Raw genomic sequence first — 20,341 nt, forward strand, 5'->3', positions numbered from 1 at the left:
AATCTTTCAGAGTATGCAGCCTCTTATGTGTGTGTGTTTATGTATTTGTAAGTTAACTACATACACCATAAGTCTGTAATTTATATCCATGGCAAAGCTTATGTAAATACAGGGATTAAAAAAAAATGAGATGAAAAAGTTTCCAAATGGAAGTTCTAATGTGTTCCTTCTGCACCCCTGTATACTCTCCTGTCCAGTCCCCTGGTGAGCCCCTCCACCAAAGGGTCTCACTCCTAATTGACTCCCATGCCTCTCAGGTGAGCAAAGCAGGAATGGTATCTCCAGGAACTGGGTTTTGTGTACTTTTGCCTCCAATCCTCAAAATCTGTGAGGACTACCTGGAATGATGGGTGGATTCAAGATGTGGAGAAAGGTACACTTCTCACGAAGGAGTCTACCAGAAGGAGAAGTGGAAACACTCCGTTGTACTGATTTTCATGAAAGTTATCCAAATTAAATTCCTATTTGTCATTCTTTTCTTTTTAAAGAAAAATCACAGACTGTCATTGGGACCCCTGGGTGAGTCATTCATTAAGTGTCTGCTTTTGGCTCTGGCTCAATCCCATGACTGAGCCCCACATTGGGAGCCTTGCTGGGAAGGAAGCCTGCTTCTCCCTCTCCAGCTCCCCTGCTTGTATTCCCTCTTTCACTATCTCTCATTGTCAGATAAAATATTTAAAAAACAAACGAAAAACCAGACTGTGATCCAGAGAGGTTTCTATTCTCAGAAATTTTCATTATCTAAATGGCAAGATGACTTTTTCTTCCCTTTTTTCTCTAAGAAATAGTGATATGTACTATTATTTGATGGTGGTGGAAATAATTTCCTGTAGGGATATCATCTGTCTGACTTGGAAAGGGATCCATTCACACTGCTCAAGTCGTGTAGCAGAGGAAGCGTTGGATTAAAGTCAGATGTGGAAACTGAGTATCCCTGTGGCTTGGGGAGACTCTACGTGCCATGGGGTCCCCATTTGTTAACTAGGTGGCTGGGATAAAGCAGAGACCACCACTATTGTGTGTGTGTGTGTGTGTGTGTGTGTGTGTGTGTGTGTGTGTGTTGGTAATGGTTCTCTGTCTCCTCTTCTCCTCTTCTTCCTTTCTTTACCTACTTCTTCATCTGAAGTCTGCATTAAGTGTCTGACAATGAGGAAATGTTCTGGGGGAGGTGGTGGTGGAGGGAAGTGTCTTCCCTGTGTAAATGGAGGGAAGGTAGGACATGCAGCATGCTTTGGTCAAGTCCTGTTTCCTACTTATATTATGGGAACATTTTGTAAATGGTGGCTTGGCCATGGCCAAGAGACCTTAAACTTGCCTGTCCTTCTTCATCTGTTCTCTGCAAATCCTTCCAGCCAACAGCCTGCAGTAGCCCTCCCAGTTTTAATAGCCTATGACTTGTGTACTTATTTGTGGGGCAAAAGTGTCTCAGCCTCCTACCTGAGAACTCCCATCTTTTCTTCTACTGAGAAAGGTTCAAAGTAATGTAATCACTTCCCAGAAAATGTTTGTGTCGGTTCCTCGCTTGCCCTTATTCCAAGACGCTAACAAGACACATGTCCTATTTATTGCTTCTATAAAAATAGTCTGTCCCACAAATCTTTAAAAAAAATAATACTAGTGCATCTGATACACAGAACCAACTAATGCACACACATAAAATTGCTGAGAGCAAAGAACTGTGCCATCTCATTTTTTTGTTATCAGGATGAGACGAGGCAGTGATGTTTTCCTTCAAAGGATGGTAGCACTTCAAAAATTCCCGTCTATCTTGTTAGAAGTTACATTATTTTATACCTCTTATAAGAATTTAATTTCATTCTGACTAAAACCATGGTTTAGAAGTAGCTTAAACTTAAAAAAGAAAGTATTTTTTTATGATTGTGAGATATCGTGGATGCAGGTATCTATAGGGAAATTATGAGTTGTCCTGGTTATTAAATACTACTGATTGGACATTATAGGCTATCCAGGGCCACTTTACATAGTTTCTGTGATTCAATAACATGAGGAAGTATCATCAAGAGGAAAAATTTCAAAATGTTAATAACATTAACAACTGTGAGTCCATAAAATATTTTACTGCCTATGTTTTTTCTTAATTAAAAAACGTACATATATCCACAGAACTGACACCAGCTCTTCCTCTCTTCTGAGAGAAAAGATTGTGGCATCATCACCTCAATGGGTGACCTGAGAGATTTAGGCATACACTTGAGATCTGTTATCTAGAGCTTATCAAGTCAGGGCAGCAGGACTCTTAAGATCAGTGAGAAATATGGAGTCTCAACTAACTGCCCAGTTTGGAAAATACTAGGTAGATGGTGAGCTCTTTGTTATTATAATGAAATGCTGATTAAATGTATACTTTTTAAATTTAACTGATGTTAAATTGCCAATTTCCATGTAATTTAATTGAGGTAATATATATTTCAAGCAGCAACTAAATGGAATATTTTCTAAGATTTCAAAATTATTTAAGCACTGTGCCCTTTTTTAGCTGATAATATAAAGCAGAGCCTGACTTCCCGAGCCATAGAAACTGAAAGTCCCTTAAGATTGTGTAAAATATGAAACCTTCTGAATACTCCAGAAGTTTAAGCTATCATAGCTGAGCACTAGCCTGTGATTTTTTTTCATATTCTGGACATATACGTGATATCATCTAAGGATACTCTCGTATTTTAAAAGGAACAAAAAGAAAAAGATATAATTATTTTATGTTGTTAACAGTAAATATAAACAAAACAAAAGCAATAACAGAAATATTGCTGAACTGTCTCATTTCTAAAACAGCTTCATGTGTTTGACACTGTGAGTTCTTTGATTTAAAAATAAAGCAAACCTCGCAAACCTACCACAAGCTGCTCTGGGCCAAAGAACGTGGTGTCTATACAGTTGAGTCAGTGGCCTCTCTGCTGGTTCACTCCATCCCATATTCCAATGACTTCAGGGCTCCCTACAGCGTTTCTGACATGAAGAAGTCACTTTTGGTGGAGGGACTTGTCCCTAACAAAATAAAGAACGTGACCCCTGAGGCCATTTCACTAAACTGTAGCTAAAACTGGACAAATTAGAGTTCTTCCCCCATTAGACGATGGCAAAGTTTTGTTTATTTTTAGTTTCTGATTCTTTAAACTGTGCATAGGAGCTCAAGCTAATGAAAATCTGTGAAGGAAAGGATTTTTCAGGTTTACGTGGGGAATCTAAGTCTTTACATAAGTAATGAAAAATACACAAGCCTTTTCTCTGTAGAGCACAACTGCACTGCCTGTTTGCTAAGTGGTTTCAGATCCATGCGGGGCCTGTCACTAGGTGGCTACTTGGGCTCCTAAGAATGGAGGTGAGGCCTCTGTTCAAGGTATGTCGTTGGTGTCTGCAGGGCACTGGGAGGCCTCTGTGTGGGCTCTACAGAGCTGTGTGTGGGTATTCATATCGGTTTCTGAGGTGTGTCTGAGAGAAATCTGTGTGGATCTCTGTCACAGGTCTCTGTGAAGTCTCTTGGTGTTGGCCACTGTGAGTTTCTGCATAAGGTATGTGTGGGAGGTCTTTGAGGATCATCCCTGGACATGGTGTTCATAAGGGCTCTTGATGTTGGCCCCTATCAGAGGTCTCTGTGTAGGATCTGTGTGGGCTTTGTGTGGGTCTTTGTGGGAGGTCTCAGTGTGGGTCTCTGTATGAGTCTCTGTGGGAGGTCTTGGTGTGGGTCTTTTTCAGAGGTCTCTGCACAAGGTCTTCTTGGCATGGGGCTTTCCCTTTCTGGCCTTCTTGTAAAATCTGGCAGGAGAACGGCAAGGGGACTTGCTCCTTCCTGTTTCTGGCTGTTCCACCAGCCTCCTGTCTGCGGCACTTCTACCAGCAGGAGCGTGGTGTGCACATCCGACTCCTCAACTCCCAGAACTGATGCCACTGGGAGGACCTAGCAGCAGCCAGGTTCAGGACTCTGCTCTGGGCCACACTCTCCTGAGCTTCCAGGGGTCTGGGGCACTGTCTGTCCTTATACCACCTGCCCCAGGTCCTGACTACACTGTCACTGCTGGCCCACCCTGGGGACTTAGAGGCAGGACCTGGCTCCATGGAGAAGCTGCAACAGAGCAGGACTGCACCCACCTTGGCCCCACGCCAGATATATTCCCACATGGGGTATCCTGACAGCATGAGTGTGGGGCCATGTATGCTGCCATCTGGATGGGGGATCCCTCCTGGAGTGGGACTCTCCACCATGTGTGTGATGTATGGGGAGCTCTGGAGGACGATGTTGGGCTGGGAGCGGGGCACGCAGGGGGAGGCCCTCCTGGACTGCACCCTCATTCTGGACACGTCCCTTCCAGCCGGGGGTGGGACACGCCCCATCCTGTCCTCCTACCCATCTGGGCTCTGGGGTAACCATGACCAGGAGCCAGGCCAGTCCCTTGGCCTCTGAGTCCCTACCAGACCCCTGGGAGCCATCCTTGGGCCACACGTGTATGTAAAGGTCACAGACCACAAGTCCATCCCAGGGCCCACAGTCCTACAGGCTTATCAAATTGTGTAGAAGTTAACTTCTCTGCCTGAAGGCCTTGCTGCCTCTGGGAACCTGGCCCTCCATGTGGGAGATCAGGTGGCTTCTGTACAACCCCACCCCAACCCCTCCACCATCCCACCCCTGGACTTGGCAGCTGGAGTGGGGTGGAAACCCTGTGGGGACAGTCCCAGGGCCTCTAACTTCTCCCCTCTGGGCCCGTAGGTGGCAGTGGGACACCAAGGGTCCTCAGTTGTCACACCAGGCATGGGCTTACCCTGTCACTTGACCTCCTTCCTGGCCTCCCACCCTAAGTGCAGGGTCTCCCTGCCTACAGCCACACCGCCTCCACCCCCAGAAGGGGAAGGGGGGTGCTGGTGAGCAGGCCCCTTCAGTGCCCTGGGGCTGGGCAGGCTGGTGCCTGGGGGTCTCTTTGGTACCCCACACACCCTTAGCTCCAGGAACAAGCTTGTCCCTTGCTGTTCTGAGTGTAAGAGGGGCTGCATGGAGCTAAGATGGGATTCTCTGTGAAGAGAAGGTTCTTGGGGTGGCCGTCCTCTTCTCCCCACAGGAGACAGGGGTGGAGGCAGGACTTCTCACCTCTGCCCTCAGGGCCAGCCTTGCGTCTCCCAACTGTGGGCCCCACTCTGATCTAGGACTCTGTCTTCCTGGAGCCTAAGCGGGATTTATGCCTCAGCAGACCCTCCCTACAGCCACACATATTACAGGTGGAAGGAAAGCAGGAGAGGATGGGCAGAGCCAGTTTCCATTCTGGGTCTTGTTCACTTTGTCGTGGAAATGGAAGTTGTGTGAGGAAGGGGGTGGAGGTGAACCCCGAGGTCACTGGCCCTCCAAGGCCCTGTTCCTTCTGGGGAAGCCAAAGCAGGCACTCGGGGAGAGAAAACCCTGATCCTCTCCACCCCCCTCCCAAGCAGGGTACACACAAAGTCCAGCACCACTTATGAGAAAAAAAAACCAAACATATATTTTTGGGAAACAATAAAAATCGTGGCATGGGGAAGGCATTAGCACACAGAAGATGTGCTAATGTGAGAAAAAATGGGCTTTTTTTGCATATACTCGATTTTTTTCTTGAAAGACGTCTTTCTTTTTTTTATTTATTTATTTATTTTTATTTGCTTATTTACAGCATAACAGTGTTCATTGTTTTGGCATCACACCCAGTGCTCCATGCAGTACGTGCCCTCCCTATTACCCACCACCTGGTTCCTCAACCTCCCATCCCACCCCACCCCCTCCCACCGCCCCTTCATAACCCTATGGTTGTTTTTCAGAGTCCATAGTCTCTCATGGTTCATCTCCCCTTCCAGTTTCCATCAACTCCCTCTCCTCTCCATCTCCCCATGTCCTCCATGTTATTTGTTATGCTCCACAAATAAGTGAGACCATATGATACTTGACTCTCTCTGCTTGACTTATTTCGCTCAGCATAATTGAAAGACGTCTTTCTGACCAGGAAAGATGTGTGAAGCGTTCTCTGCCTGATAAGTTGAGACATATTTTCAAAGCCTGCATGTAGGATAATGGTGAAGTCGACCTGAGACATCTGCCGCCATCTGCTGGTGCTGGTTGTGTCTGCCTGGGGGCCCCAGGTCCCTGGGGAGGCTTTCCCATTCCCCATTCCTGTCTCTGGTCAGCTGGCTCTTGCTGGGACAGCTATGACCCTTGGGGGTACCTTGCTGATTGGAGGCTATCCCTCCAATCACTCTCTTCTGGTCTGTGGAGGCGAAAGCCCTGTGGCGGCAAGAATGCCTGTGTACTGGGGCCTGCAATTCCTTGTGCTGATATATCTCTGAGGCCCGAATTCCTTGGTGGAGTCCCAATTTTTCCACCAGCATTTGTCCCACAGCTGTCACGATCATCTGAGTTTTGGCAGCCCTGTTGTCCATAACCAATCTGCTTCTGACTGGCACCCAGCTCTGGGCAGGAGCTGGTGCAGGCTTGCCTTTTTGAAGGGGGCATTCCAGTCCTTTGCTTTTTTTATTGGAATTAAGGCACTGCAGAAAATTTTTCATCCTTTGTCTAAAATGGCTTTCTGGAAAAAACATGTCCCTTTTCTGGTGGCACGAGCCAGAGGTATTTGCTCCTAAGGCTCTCTCCTGATCCTCGAACCTGGGGAGGGAGGCCTATCTCACTAGCTTGGGAAGTCCTGGTTTCCAAAGGTTCTGTACACCTGTCTGTACACGTGTCTCTTCTGGTCCTTTCCCTCATCAGTGGTCTCACTGTTTCTCTGGCTGTCACTTGGTTCATCAACCATTGGTCCACAGGGCTCTTGCTACCCCTTACTGCTTGATCCACTTGAGCTAAGGTTATGTGACACTGGGGAAGCTGGTGTCTCTCCACTGGCACACTCAGTTTGGGAACAGGATGGTGACTCTTGAGTGGTCAAGCTGTCTGCAGAAAGGACAGCATTAGTGTGAGAGTCTGGCAGGAGCACAATGGTGCCACTGTCTTCAACAAGCACAAAAGTGGCAAAGTCTGGAAGGAGGATATCACTAGGAGAATCTTGAGGAAGCACAGCAGTGGTATGGCCTTCAGGCTGATTCTCCGACTCTATCTTCTCTTGGAGCTCAACCTTACTAACCTTTGTTTTAAAGCTTACCCCCTCTGGATCTTGATCAACCAACACTGTAGATCGTGAGGGGCTTTTCCTAGCACCTGGATATCCTGATCTCCTCAGATACACATAAATGGCTGGTTTGTTGGCCAGCCCACTGGGTCTTAAGACAACTTTCCAAGCAGGGACCTTCTTGGCCTCCATCACCTCTATGGCCCCCTCAGACCTTGTAGTTTGGGACCCGAGATTCATTTTCAGTGTTGCTACCATGTCTGGTGAGGCCTGACCCCCCCTCCCCTCTTTTTCCATTTTATTTATTTTTTTCAGCGTAACAGTATTCATTGTTTTTGCACAACACCCAGTGCTCCATGCAAAACGTGCCCTCCCTATTACCCACCACCTGCTCCCCCAACCTCCCACCCCTGACCCTTCAAAACCCTCAGGTTGTTTTTCAGAGTCCATAGTCTCTTATGGTTCGCCTCCCCTCCCCAATGTCCACAGCCCCCCCTTCTCCCAATCCCACCTCCCCCCAGCAACCCCCAGTTTGTTTTGTGAGATTAAGAGTCATTTATGGTTTGTCTCCCTCCCAATCCCATCTTGTTTCATTTATTCTTCTCCTATCCCCCTACCCCCCAATGTTGCTTCTCCATGTCCTCATATCAGGGAGATCATATGATAGTTGTCTTTCTCCGATTGACTTATTTCACTAAGCATGATACGCTCTAGTTCCATCCACGTCGTCGCAAATGACAAGATTTCATTTCTTTTGATGGCTGCATAGTATTCCATTGTGTATATATACCACCTCTTCTTTATCCATTCATCTGTTGATGGACATCTAGGTTCTTTCCATAGTTTGGCTATTGTAGACATTGCTGCTATAAACATTTGGGTACACGTGCCCCTTCGGATCACTATGTTTGTATCTTTAGGGTAAATACCCAGTAGTGCAATTGCTGGGTCATAGGGTAGTTCTATTTTCAACATTTTGAGGAACCTCCATGCTGTTTTCCAGAGTGGTAGCACCAGCTTGCATTCCCACCAACAGTGGAGGAGGGTTCCCCTTTCTCCGCATCCTCGCCAGCATCTGTCATTCCCTGACTTGCTAATTTTAGCCATTCTGACTGCTGTGAGGTGATATCTCATTATGGTTTTGATTTGTATTTACCTGATGCCGAGTGACGTGGAGCACTTTTTCATGTGTCTGTTGGCCATCTGGATGTCTTCTTTGTCCCCTCTCCCCTCTTTTAGCTCATTCCTGGCCATTGCTAAACTTGGACTTGGTTCTAGGTTGTCTTTCCTGGCCCCCATAACACTCTTGCTGTACAGAGTTCTGTTTCCGAGTCTGAGAATGGAGACCTGAGAAAGAGATCTGCCCTCCTGTCGTAATAAAGACGTCTCTGAGGATTGATGACCATCACCAGGTGAAGTCCCTCCCAGGGCCTGCTGGGTTTGTTCGCATATGGGTGAGGGAACAGGCAGTGAGCTCCCAGAAGTGGTATCAGACTTTTCAGTTATACCCTTCTCTCCTGGATGGGTCTGAGGTGGTTTCCCCAAGAACTTGGAAAATTCGGCTTTTGAGGGGGCCCCAGGGACAAAGGTGGCTGAGCACAGAGAGGGGGACTGGGGAATGGGCAAGTGTTGAGCTTCATGTAGTTTGATATCTATGGGCTCAACAGTTTGGAGAGGTAGGTCCCACTTACGCCTCACTTGAAAACTTATGATGTGTGTTTCCAGATTCTGCTGAGTGTTAGGACAAAGGAAGGACAGCTCATGGGAGATGTTTACACAGTCCTTCCAATCCTTCAAGGGTGCTAGATTTCTGAGAGCCTTGTGGGGTTGGGACTTGGGAAAAGCATGGCTGGCCACAAACGAGGATCGACGCACAGTCACAGGGATCAGACCTTTACGGATCTGTCCCAATTTCCTGTGAAAATGAACCTTTAAAGTTTTTTCTAGATGTTTCTTATCTGGGCCCCTGGCTAAGTATTTTCCTGGATCACCCTCCAAGGCCCTTATCAAGGGTCTTCCAAACTCCTCAGATTTGGTTCCCAGAACCTTCACTGGGAACCTAGCTGAGATCCTGGAGAGACCTGTTGGTGTCCTCTTCAGACATTGCCGTACCAAACACACCCTTACCAAAGTTCTTCTCTAGTTGGAATCTTGCTTGATACTTCCTGTGGTATCTGGACCTGATCCTCCATGTAGCTTGGCTGCTTTTGCCTTTAAACACAAAGGGCCTTGAGAGCTCCTGCTCTCTCTGTGCCTGACTCACCCACAGGGATTCATCCTGAGGCCACCTCAGTTCCAGAGTCATCTGAACCTTGTGGGGCAAGCTGCTTTGCTGTTTATCCCTGCTGAGCTTCCTCTGAAGCTGTGGCTTCTGGATATTAAAGATGACAAAGTCCCCTTGAAAGGTGGAACCTGATCTGTGGGCCTGAGAGGCCTTGTGGTCCTCCAGAAGCTTGGGAGGGACTTAGCTAAAGAATTTTGGAGATCTTTTCTCCATAGTGGGTAAAGGCTTCCCCCTTCCTTGTTGCTTTGGCAACAAGGGCCACTCCAGATGTTGCATTTTAGTTGGGATGAAGGATCGTGTCTTATTCTGGGATGCAGCACAAGATACTCCACTGCTCCTCCTCTGGGATGGGAGAGAAGGTGGTCTTATTGGGACAGATAGTGCAAGGGGGACCTGGGGCTGGAGCAAGTTTAGCTTTGAGGGTTGGGGTTGGATCCCACAGTGGAGCAATGGTGGGGCATGGGAAAACTGTGAAGATATTTGATCCTGGTTTAGAACTGGCAAGCAATTAGAGGTCCCATTGAATAAAACAGAGGGAGCCTGTAATGGAGAAGATTGAGTAGAGAACAAGGCAGTGGCCACCAGCGACTCACTGTGCAGAGAGGGAGACCCCAGAAGAGCTGGCTGCATTTCCATTGCAAGTGGTCTTCCAAGACCTTGGGAGATGAGAACAGCTGAGGTTGGGCCAGTGGCTCTGCTTTGTTTTTCATGTTCCAGAGGATTGCGTGGAGGTGGTGTTCTGCTCAGCACCCAGCAGCTTCCACAGAGTCCCCCAGAAGCTCACGTGGTCATCTGGGCACCACTGTTTGAAAACTGACCCAAACTTTTATTTCTCCTTCCAACTCTTCAGTTCTACCTTTTTGCTGATTAGTAGTTCAGGGAGCTTCTGGACATCCGGATTGACAGACAAAGGGTTATGAGTCTCTATCTGCCTGTTAGTAAGGCCACCCCAGAAAGAGGCATCTGGTGGGTGGCAGGAGATGTGTTCATGCTGGCACTTGTGCTGTAATGTGCCAGACAAGAACAAGGACTTCGTCCTTTCCCACCACCAGGAAAAGGATAAAATGGGGTAGCTGGCATGGCCAAGGCCTGAGATGTCTGGAACGAGAGAGGCCCAGTAGGAATTACCTGGAAGAAAGTTCCTTCTCACTGTGTCTGGGAGGATTTTTTTAAGTTAGTTTGCTCTTCTTGAGGTATTGCTAGCAGGGTGGAGGCCAGAGGCTGAGGGGGCCCTGTCGGTGGATCATGAGCAGGTGATGAGGCCACGGTGGGAGCAGCGTCTTCCACAGTCTCCCTGCATGGCTGACGGGCTCCAGCTGGCACCCCTCGGCACACCTGCCCAGGGACTGCTTGCCGTAAGGACTGGTAAAAGCCCCCCTGGTCAGAGACCCTTGCCAGGTGGCTGCAGGAGACAGGAGGCATGAGCTGCCCCTGCGGCAGCCCGAGGCTGGGAGGGGACCCCATGGCCCTCCATGCCCCACACCCACGTCACAATGCTCCTGCTGTCCCTCAGCCTGGGGTTTTGGTCACAATCTGTCCCACGGCTCCTCCCAGCCCACCGAACAGCCCCAGAGGCCGTTTCCCACAGTGTGGTGTCCACACCATAGACTTGGGGAGGCCCACCCAGGGGAGAAGGGGGCAGATTCTTTACCTTTGCAGAAGGGAGAACAGGTCCTGAACCTCTTCCAGATCATGTAGGCAATCTCTGAAAACTGGAAACAGGAGACCAGGTCACAGTGGAAGGCGGGGCCCAGTGGTCTTAGAGGAGGCTGTGCACAATGTCCCTTTATGGGAAACCTTTGGGAGATTGGACTCGGGAGCCCCAAACAGCACTGTTCAAGGCCACGTGCCCACACAGTGATTATAGGGTCATGATGTGGATCATGTCTTTGTCTTTTCCAAAGTGCTTCCTCGTTCATGACCTTGCTGGAGGAGGAAGGACCATGTGGCCTCACAGAAGAATCTGAGTGGAGTTGAACAGCTTGTCCACAGCGGGAACGGGAGGTTCTGCCCCCAGTCTATGCCCTGGGGCCCCTGCTGGGCGACACCAGTTTCCAGCTCCTCAGGGCTTTGTTCTGGTGCAAAATCTGGGAAGCTTCCAGTTTTCCCCTCTTCCTCCCCGGAGCCCCCCACACAGGGCTCTGTTTCCTGAGGGATGGGTTCAGGCCCTGGTGTCCTGGAGACAGTGGAACTGCCCCATCAGAGTTGGGGCGACAGTGTAACTGGGGCCCACAGGGCTGTGGCGGATGCTCACCTTTCAGCGTCTGGCTTTTCTGCCTTCTGTTGCTCCTTCTCCATGGTTCTGCTTGGTACTGAGATAAGAGAACACAGGGAGGCTGGGACACCCACCCCAGCAGCAGGTGCTCACTGCTCATGAGTAGTGTGACTTCCTACATTTAACTAAAGGGGGGTGGACTGTGATTTTCTTTAGTTTTACTCATTTCCTATTCAAAATGGATACAAATATTTCCAGTTTTCCTTCTTGGAAGAATGTACAGAAGGATATTCTATGTGAGAAGTTTGCCACTGTTCTTCTGCTCAAGAAACACACACAATCCCAGACCTGGTGGCACAGCTGGACTTTTTCTCATAGGACCCCACTTTCCAAGGCCAGAGCCACCACTCTAGCTGCTGCTTGGAACCTCCTGGGCTCAGTACTGCACTCAATCAGCCCCGAAGGGGGAAGATTCACCTGAAATACCTGTCCTGGGACAGTGGCTGGTGACCCGGTGCTCAGGGGCCTGACCTCCGCTAGCGAGGCAGCTTTTAGCCTCTGGTCCTCCGCCACTGGTCACTGTGTTAGGTACACTGTCCTGGAACCCTCCACCACACCTGGACTCCGGCCCAAGATCTTCAGGGAGAAATCCTCATGTCCCTCTAACCCCTGCCGAGTCTGGCTTGTCCTGGATGGATGGTGGTCTACTCTCTCCTGAGAATACCCGTTCTATTCTTTCCCATTTCAGGAGTCTCTCCGGTGACTCAGAAAAGTGGAAAGAATAATAGAAAAGAAGATAGAATCACACTCTGCCGGGTCTGGGCCAAAGGTTCCTTACCTTCCTGCTCTTGCTGTGTTTCTTGCCTGGTGGTGAGGATGGATCAGGCTGGAAATAGGAAAGTAAGAAGATGAAGAGCCCCAGTCCACACACGAAGGCAAGGATGGCATTAACTGCCCAGATAGTGGGACTGGAGCTCAGCCAACCATCAATAAAAAATTCCTGAGGGAAGAGATAATTATCCATCTCTTTCCTTATCAGACATTAGTGTCCAATCGCACTGCTGCCCTCAGGCAACTGAGCCCTGGGTGTGGAGGTGCAGACACAAGCCCCACGCCCACATCACAGAGCTATTGTCTGGTCACAAAGGGCTACTGAGGGAGGGGGAGGGGACAGAAGAAAAGTAGCCCCTCCCCCCACCCTGTGGCTCCATCCCTCCGCCCTCCCAGGCCTCCAAGTTCCTCCCCTCAGCAAACACCAATCTCTTCTCTGTATCTATGAATCTGAGTTTCTTTTTTTTTTCAATTCTACATACAAGTGAAACCATATGGTATTTGTCTTTCTTTTATTTAACATACTACTCTCAAGGTTCTCCATGTTACCACGACCATCAACATTTCATTATTTTTTATGGATGAATAGTATTGATGTGTGTTATATCTTTATCCATTCACCCCAGTATGCATGATTCATTTAATACTGATGTTTTCTTATTGACTTTCTGTTTGGATGACTTTTCCGAACCACATGTTTAATGTTTTTGATGTCACGACCTTTTAAAAATATAAATTTAACTAATTATTGTAGTTTTAGTTAAACATACTATTTTTGTCTTCACTCTAGCTTTATAAGTGATTTACCCATTACCTCTGCTGTACATATACTGTATGTTGCGTTTGCCTTTAAGATTTTATTTTTATGTATTTTCTTGTTAATTATGTCATTACTTTTTAGTTTAAACAAGTCCCTTCAACATCTCTTATAAGGCCAGTTTAGTGGTAATAAAATCCTTTAGTTGTATAATTAGATAATTCTTAATCTCCCTATTAACTCCGAATGGCAACCTTGCTGGGTAGAGCATTCTTGGTTGAATGTTTTTCTCTTTGCACCCTGGAAAGAAAGGCAGGTTGCAGTCAGCCAGCATTTTTTTTTCTTGTTTTTAAAAACTTATTTTGTGAGGGCCTGTATGAGGGCCTGGTTAACCAGAGGAACTTACTTGAAAACCCAGATATAGGGGTGAGCCAGACCAGATGGAGACATCCAATCAGTGGGGCATGCATATATTTACTATGGTGAATTGAAATTCAATTGGTCACCCTTATTGCCCACTGAGCATGACTGTGCTGTTTTCCCTGTGTGTTGGAATCTCATTGGCCACCTGTGTGTGGGACAGGCTCAACCACCTCTATAAAGGTTAGTCTGTGAGGCTGGGTGGTGGGGGAGTAGTAGTAGTCATTGGGGTAGCCATTGGGGTAGTCGTCGGCCTCGTCGGGATCATCATTTGGGGAGCAGTGTCATCTAGAGTGGCGTCGTCTGGAGTGGCGTCATCCAGGGAGTGGCCTTGTCCAGGGAGCGGCCTCGTCCAGGGTGCTGCCTCGTCAAGGTCGTCGTCATTGCCTCTTCGTAAGAAATGGCCCCTACCAGTTGGTTTGGTTTTCGATGTTTGGCGCTAAATAAAGCTTTGCTTGACTTTCTCCTTGCATCAGTCTCATTCCTTTGATCACGGACCCTAACATCGGGGGCTTATCTGAGATCAAATGACAAGAACTAAGCCAGCATCAGAATTTCTGGGATCCTGTCTGTCTGACTGGTTGCAGAACTCCAGAGTGTAGTCCACCAGGGGAGAAGCTGGATGCAGCCATGCTCCCCAGGGCTGGAGTGGATGCAAGGATGCCCCATCCCTCTGCTGGTAAATCAACAAGGGGTTAGAGTCCCCCTGGGCAATCACCAGGGTTTTGAGTACCCCTGGGCGGTCAGGGGCTTCGATTCCTCCTGGATGGTCACCAGGGATTTCGAATCCCCCTGGATGGTCAGGGGTTTGAGTTACCCTGGGCAGTCAGGGGGTTTGAGTCCCCCTGGATGGTCAGGGGTTTCGAATCCTCATGGGCAGTCACCAGGGGGTTCAAGTCCCCCTGGATGGCCAGGGGGTTTGAGTCCCCCTGGGTAGTCACCAGGGTGTTCGAGTCCCTCTGGATGGTCAGGGGGTTTGAGTCCCCCTAAGCAGTCAGGGGGTTCGTCCCCCTGGATGGTCAGGGGGTTCGAGTCCCTCTGGGTGGTTACCAGGGGGTTCGAGTCCCACTGGATGGTCAGGGAGTTCTGGTCCCCCTAGGAGGTCCCCAGGGGTTTCAAGTTACCCTAGGCTGTCAGGGGGTTCGAGTCCCCCTAGGCAGTCAGGAGATAAAGAAATTCCCCACCAGTGGCAGGTTCTGGGTAAGGATCGCTGGGCCTGCAGTTGTTTTTGCCTTGTTTTTTTGTTGTCTGTTTTCTGGTTTGTTGGGGACCAAGGAAATCCCCATAAGCAACAGGCTCTGGATGGGGATCACTGGGCCTGCGGTTGTCTTTGCCTTGTTTTTTTTTTTTTTTTTTTTTTTTTTTTTTTTTTTTTTGTCTGTTGTGTTGTTTGTTATATTTGGAGAAATGGGACAAGTGGGGAGTAAGGGACCTGTGACACCCCTAGGTCTTGTTCTCGAACAATTCAAGGATTTTCAAGGTAAAGCCACCCAGTCGGGTGACAATGTTTACCCAGGAAAACTAAAAACACTCTGCCCATTAGAGTGGCCCACTTTTTCTACAGGGTGGCAGCTGGAAGGAACATTTGCCTAGGCTCAGATATATTCCACACTCAGTGAGGTCTTCAATCTACATTGAGACCAAATACTGTACATTGTGGCCTGGCAATATCTGATAGAAGAACCACCATCATGGCTCAAGTCTCACCTTCCCCCTGCTAATGAAACTATCTCTCTCCCTCTAAGGCAGGTCAGAGCACCAAAACCAAAACAGACAGATGAGGGGGAACAGGGGAAGAAGACCGTCCTACCTCCATCGGATGTGGAGGATGTGGAATCCCCCCCTTTATCTGTCCCCTAATCCTGACTCTCGGTACCAAGATGGCCTTACCAGTCCACCTCAACGTGGTCGGGGTCTGCCTACAGGATCACCAAGCAGAGATACCGCCCTGATCTTTCCCGTTTCCTCTATCCCCCTCTGCCTCCCTTTACCTCACCAGTACTGTCTGTGCCAATGCTGCCTCTCCATGAAGTTGCTCTACCGATGGGAGAGGGAGCCCCCACCTAACCTATATCCCTTTCTCCTGTTCTGACATCTATAACTGAAGGCCCAACACAAATCCTTTTCTGTCCACCCTCAGGATTTAGTTAGTCTCTTAGAGGCTGTTTTTCTTACCCACCAACCTGCTTGGGTGGATATTCAACAGCTCCTTATGGCTCTCTTTAATGTGGAAGAGAGAGATCGCATCATGCGAGAAACCCATAAGGTGATAAGCGATAGATTTGGCAGGGACCTCAATCCCTGGTGAATGAGGACTACTGCTCGAAGGAATCCCCCGATTGGGATCCAAACTCTGATGAAGGCAAGGAGAGCTTATGTTTCTACCGCCAGGCTCTACTGGGAGGCCTCCGTGCAGCTGCAAGGAGACCCATAAATTTATCTAAAATTACTACATTGGCTCAAGGTAATAATGAGTCTCCAGGAGCTTTCCTAGAAAGGCTTGTTGAAGCCTATAAAATGTATAGCCCAATCGAACCTGGGTCACCCGAATATCAGAGGGCAATGAATCTTATGTTTGCCAGTCAGTCAGCCCCAGATATAAGGAGGAAACTTCAGAAAATTGAAGGATTTGAAAGGAAGAATCTGACTGAATTAATAGGAATAGCAGAAAAGGTGTTTAAAAACAGGGATGCACAAGAGGATGAAAAACAGACAAAAAAATTGGTTAAGGTTTTGACATTACATGAGGTAGGGAGGAGACAAGTAGGGGATAGTAAATGGAACGAAAAGCCAAAGCACAGAGAAGGCAGGCAGGAAGACTTAGATTCAGATCAGTGCACTAACTGTAAGGAAAAAGAACATTGGGCCAGGGAGTGCCCCAAAAAGAAGACAGCAGTGTTCGCCATCAGAGACTGAAGGGGCCATGGTTCAGAGGCCCTCCTCGAACCTCGGGTAAAAATGGAAGTGGAGGGTAAATAAATTGATTTTTTGGTGGACAAGGGAGCCCAATTTTCATCATTACTAAAACCTATGGGAAAACTATCTGGAGAAGAAGTCTGGGTACAAGGAGCAAATGGAACAGAGAGACATAAATGGACAACAGAAAGAACTTTAAATTTGGCCTCAGGAGTAGTTAAACATCAATTTTGGTCCTCCCTAATTCCCCATATAACTTGATGGGAGAGATATCCACAAGTTATAAACTGACATTCAGTTCTCGGAAGGAGACATGGCTGTAACCTTGAGACAACCCACTGTACAGGTGTTATGGCAGCAGTAGATGAATACCTCCTTTAAAGCCAGCCTCAAAACCAGAAGAAACAAAGGGGGGGAGCCTTCTCCAAACCCTACAGGTCGAGTTTCCCAAGGTCTGGGCAGAAGGGAAGCCCCCTGGCTTAGCCAGGGACAACCTCCAGTGGTGCAATTAAAGGCAATGGTTATGGCTGTTCACATTTGGCAGTACCCCCTCCCCCGGGGAGCAAAGGAAGGGATCATAAAAGACATTAACCCTCTCTGAAGAGATGGGATCCTAGTTTCTTGCAAATCTCCATGGAACACACCTTTGCTGCCCGTCAAAAAGGCTGAGACTGGGGAGTACCGGCCCATCAGGACTTGCGGGAAGTTAATAAATGGGTTGAAGATATCCACCCGACGGTGCCTAACCCCTATACCCTACTCTCCCTCCTGGGCCCCAAAAGAACTGTGTATACCATATTAGATCTCACGGATGCATTTTTCCGCATATCTCAGCCCCTCTTTGCTTTTGAGTGGTCCGACCCAAAGAAAGGGTTTCAAGGCCAACTCACCTGGACAAGATTCCCCAAGGATTCAAGAATTCACTCACCATTTTTGACGAGGCCTTACATGAGGATTTGTGTGAGTACAGAACCTCCAACCCAGGAGACACTCTGTTACAGTATGTTGATGACTTGCTAGTAGCCGCTGAGGACTATGAGTCATGTTTGTGGGGGATAAGAGCTCTCTTACAGACACTGCAGGAAAAAGGGTATCGGGTGTCAGCAAAGAAAGCACAGCTCTGTCAGAGCCATGCCACTTATCTAGGCTTTGATCTCCACGAGGGAGTGCATTCACTGTCTGAGTCCAGGAAATAGGTGATCACCCAATACCCCCATCCCTTCACATCCCGACAAGTGAGGGAGTTTCTTGGGATGATGGGTTACTGTAGGCTGTGGATACTGCGGTTTGCAGAGATTGCCCAACCTGTCTACCAACTGGCAAAAGGGGGGCTCACTATGTAAAGTGGACAGCTGAGGCTGAAGGAGTATTTCAGGAATTACAAACAGCCTTACTGAGTGCCCCAGCATTGGTCATCATAGATGTTACCAAGCCCTTCCACTTTTATGTGGATGAGAAAGCAGGGGTGGCCAAAGGAGATTCGACTCAAAATCTAGGGCCTTGACAAAGGCCAGTAGCCTATCTTAGCAAGAAATAGATCCAGTAGCAGCTGGGTTCCCCCCTTGCATCCACATAATTGCTGCCACAGCCCTCCTGGTCAAGGATGCAAGTAAATTGACTTTGGATCAAAATCTCATCATAACCACCACACACGCTATTGAGGGCCTTCTCCGGTCTCCACCAGACCAATGGATGACGAACGCTTGAGTGACGGGGTATCAAGCCCTCCTCCTCAACTAACCACGAGTGACCTTCTGGCCCCCAGCGGTGCTAAATCCAGCCATGCTGCTGCCAGAGGAGCTGGCTGACCACCCACATGACTACGGGGAGGTCCTAACCTAAGTTTCAGGGATAAGGCCGGATCTCAGAGACATTCCCCTCCCAGATGCTGAGATGACTCTGTTCACACATGGGAGTAGCTACATGGTCAATGGAAAGAGGTATGTGGGGCCTGCGGTAGTTTCTCCTGAGCAGAAACTCTGGACAGCAGCCCTGCCACATAGAACTTCGGCACAAAAAACGGGGTTGATTGCACTCACTAAGGCATTGCAGATGGCCAAAGGTAAAACCGCCAACATCTATATGGACAGCAGGTACACCTTTGCTACTCTCCATATACATGGGGCTATAAAGAAAGGGGCCTATTAACAGCAGAAGGAAAAGGAATTAAAAACAGAGGAGAAATATTGGCTCTCCTCCAGGCTATTTGGGACCCAAAAGAGGTGGCCGTTATGCATTCCCCCTGACACCAAAAGGGGACTGATCTGATTTCAAAAGGAAAACAATTAGCAGATCAAACCACAAAGCAAGCAGCCCGAGAAACAGTGTAAGAACTGGTTACACTCCCAGCTCCAGCCCTACCAGAAAAAACGAACTCTTCAGAAGAAGATTTAAAATATTTACAAAAATGGGCTAAATGGGACTATGAAGGGGACTGGACTAAGACTGAATCAGGAAAAATAATTCTTCCTCGAAGACTAGGCAAAAAGTTAATAGACCACATACATCATGGTACTCATTTGGGGATACGCAACTCAAGGAGCTTATAGGCAAGCAGTTCCAGGTTTCTAAATTAAGGCCTATGGTTCAGGTTGTAGTTGATAGATGTGCTCAATGCCAGATAGTTAATGTGGGAAGAACGAAAATGGGAAGAGGAAAAAGAGAAAGAGGTAAGGAACCAGGAATTTATTGGGAAATAGATTTTACAGAAATGAAACCTGGAAAATATGGGCACAAGTATATGTTAGTTTTTGTAGATAACTTTTCAGGCTGGGTAAAGGCTTTTCCCGCCAAACCTGAGACGGCAGGAATGGTAGCCAAAAAGCTACTAGAAGAAATAGTTCCTAGGTTTGGGCTGCCTCTCACAATCGGGTCAGACAATAGCCCTGCATTTGTGAGTTCAGTCTCACAGGCATTGGCCAAGTCCGTGGGCACTAATTGGAAACTACATCGTGCCTACTGGCCCCAGAGTTCTGGGCGAGGAGAGAGAATGAACTGGACTCTTAAAGAGACCTTGACAAAACTAATTCTGGAGACTGGCAGTGAATTGGTGGATCTCCTTCCTTTCGCCCTCCTCAGGGCACGATGTACACCCTATTTAAACAAGGCGACCTCATTTGAAATAATGTTTGGGAGACCCCCCTCCCCCCACTCTGTCCTCGGCTGCAAGAGGTTGCCCTAGCAGAAATGACTGATCAGTCTGTACTCCAGTCACTGCAGGCATTACAGTCTGTCTTTAAAAATGCCCACGCAGGGGGTGGGGCGCCTGGGTGGCTCCTTGGATTAAGGCCTCTGCCTTCAGCTCAGGTCATGATCTCAGGGTCCTGGGATCGAACCCCTCATCTGGCTCTCTGCTCAGCATGTAGCCTGCTTCCCTTCCTCTCTCTCTGCCTGCCTCTCTGTCTACTTGTGATCTCTGTCTGTCAAGTAAATGAATAAAATCTTTAAAAAAAAATCCCACGCAGTGATCCAGACTGCCCACACTGGGACAGGGAGAGGTGGAACCACATCCTTACCAATCCAGGGACTTGGTTTGGATGTGTCGCTCTAAAGTGGGAAACTTGGAGCCTCGCTGGAAGGGACCATTTACTGTCATCCTGACCACCACCAAGGCAGTAAAAGTAGAAGGCATTAGGACCTGGATTCATATAGGTCATGTCAAATGAGCTGAGGATGAGGATGCCCCCCCCAGAGATGGAAGCCACAGCTGACAGACCCCATTGATGGTGGACTAAAGCTAAGACTAAAAAAACTGTGAGTTTATTGTTTCTCTTATTGTTACCTGTTTATGTAAAGTATAGACAGGAAATTAGATGAAAGGAATTAGGAAA

At 48.1% G+C, this 20,341-nt stretch overlaps 1 pseudogene; it reads right to left on the reverse strand.

Moving 5' to 3' along the window:
- Positions 1–5,523: 5,523 nt before the first annotated feature.
- LOC123936444 overlaps positions 5,524–20,341 on the reverse strand; it is a 59,652-nt pseudogene continuing 44,834 nt past the window's right edge.

Source organism: Meles meles, unplaced genomic scaffold (genome assembly GCF_922984935.1).
Source record: "Meles meles unplaced genomic scaffold, mMelMel3.1 paternal haplotype, whole genome shotgun sequence".
In the NCBI taxonomy this organism is placed as follows: domain Eukaryota; kingdom Metazoa; phylum Chordata; class Mammalia; order Carnivora; family Mustelidae; genus Meles; species Meles meles.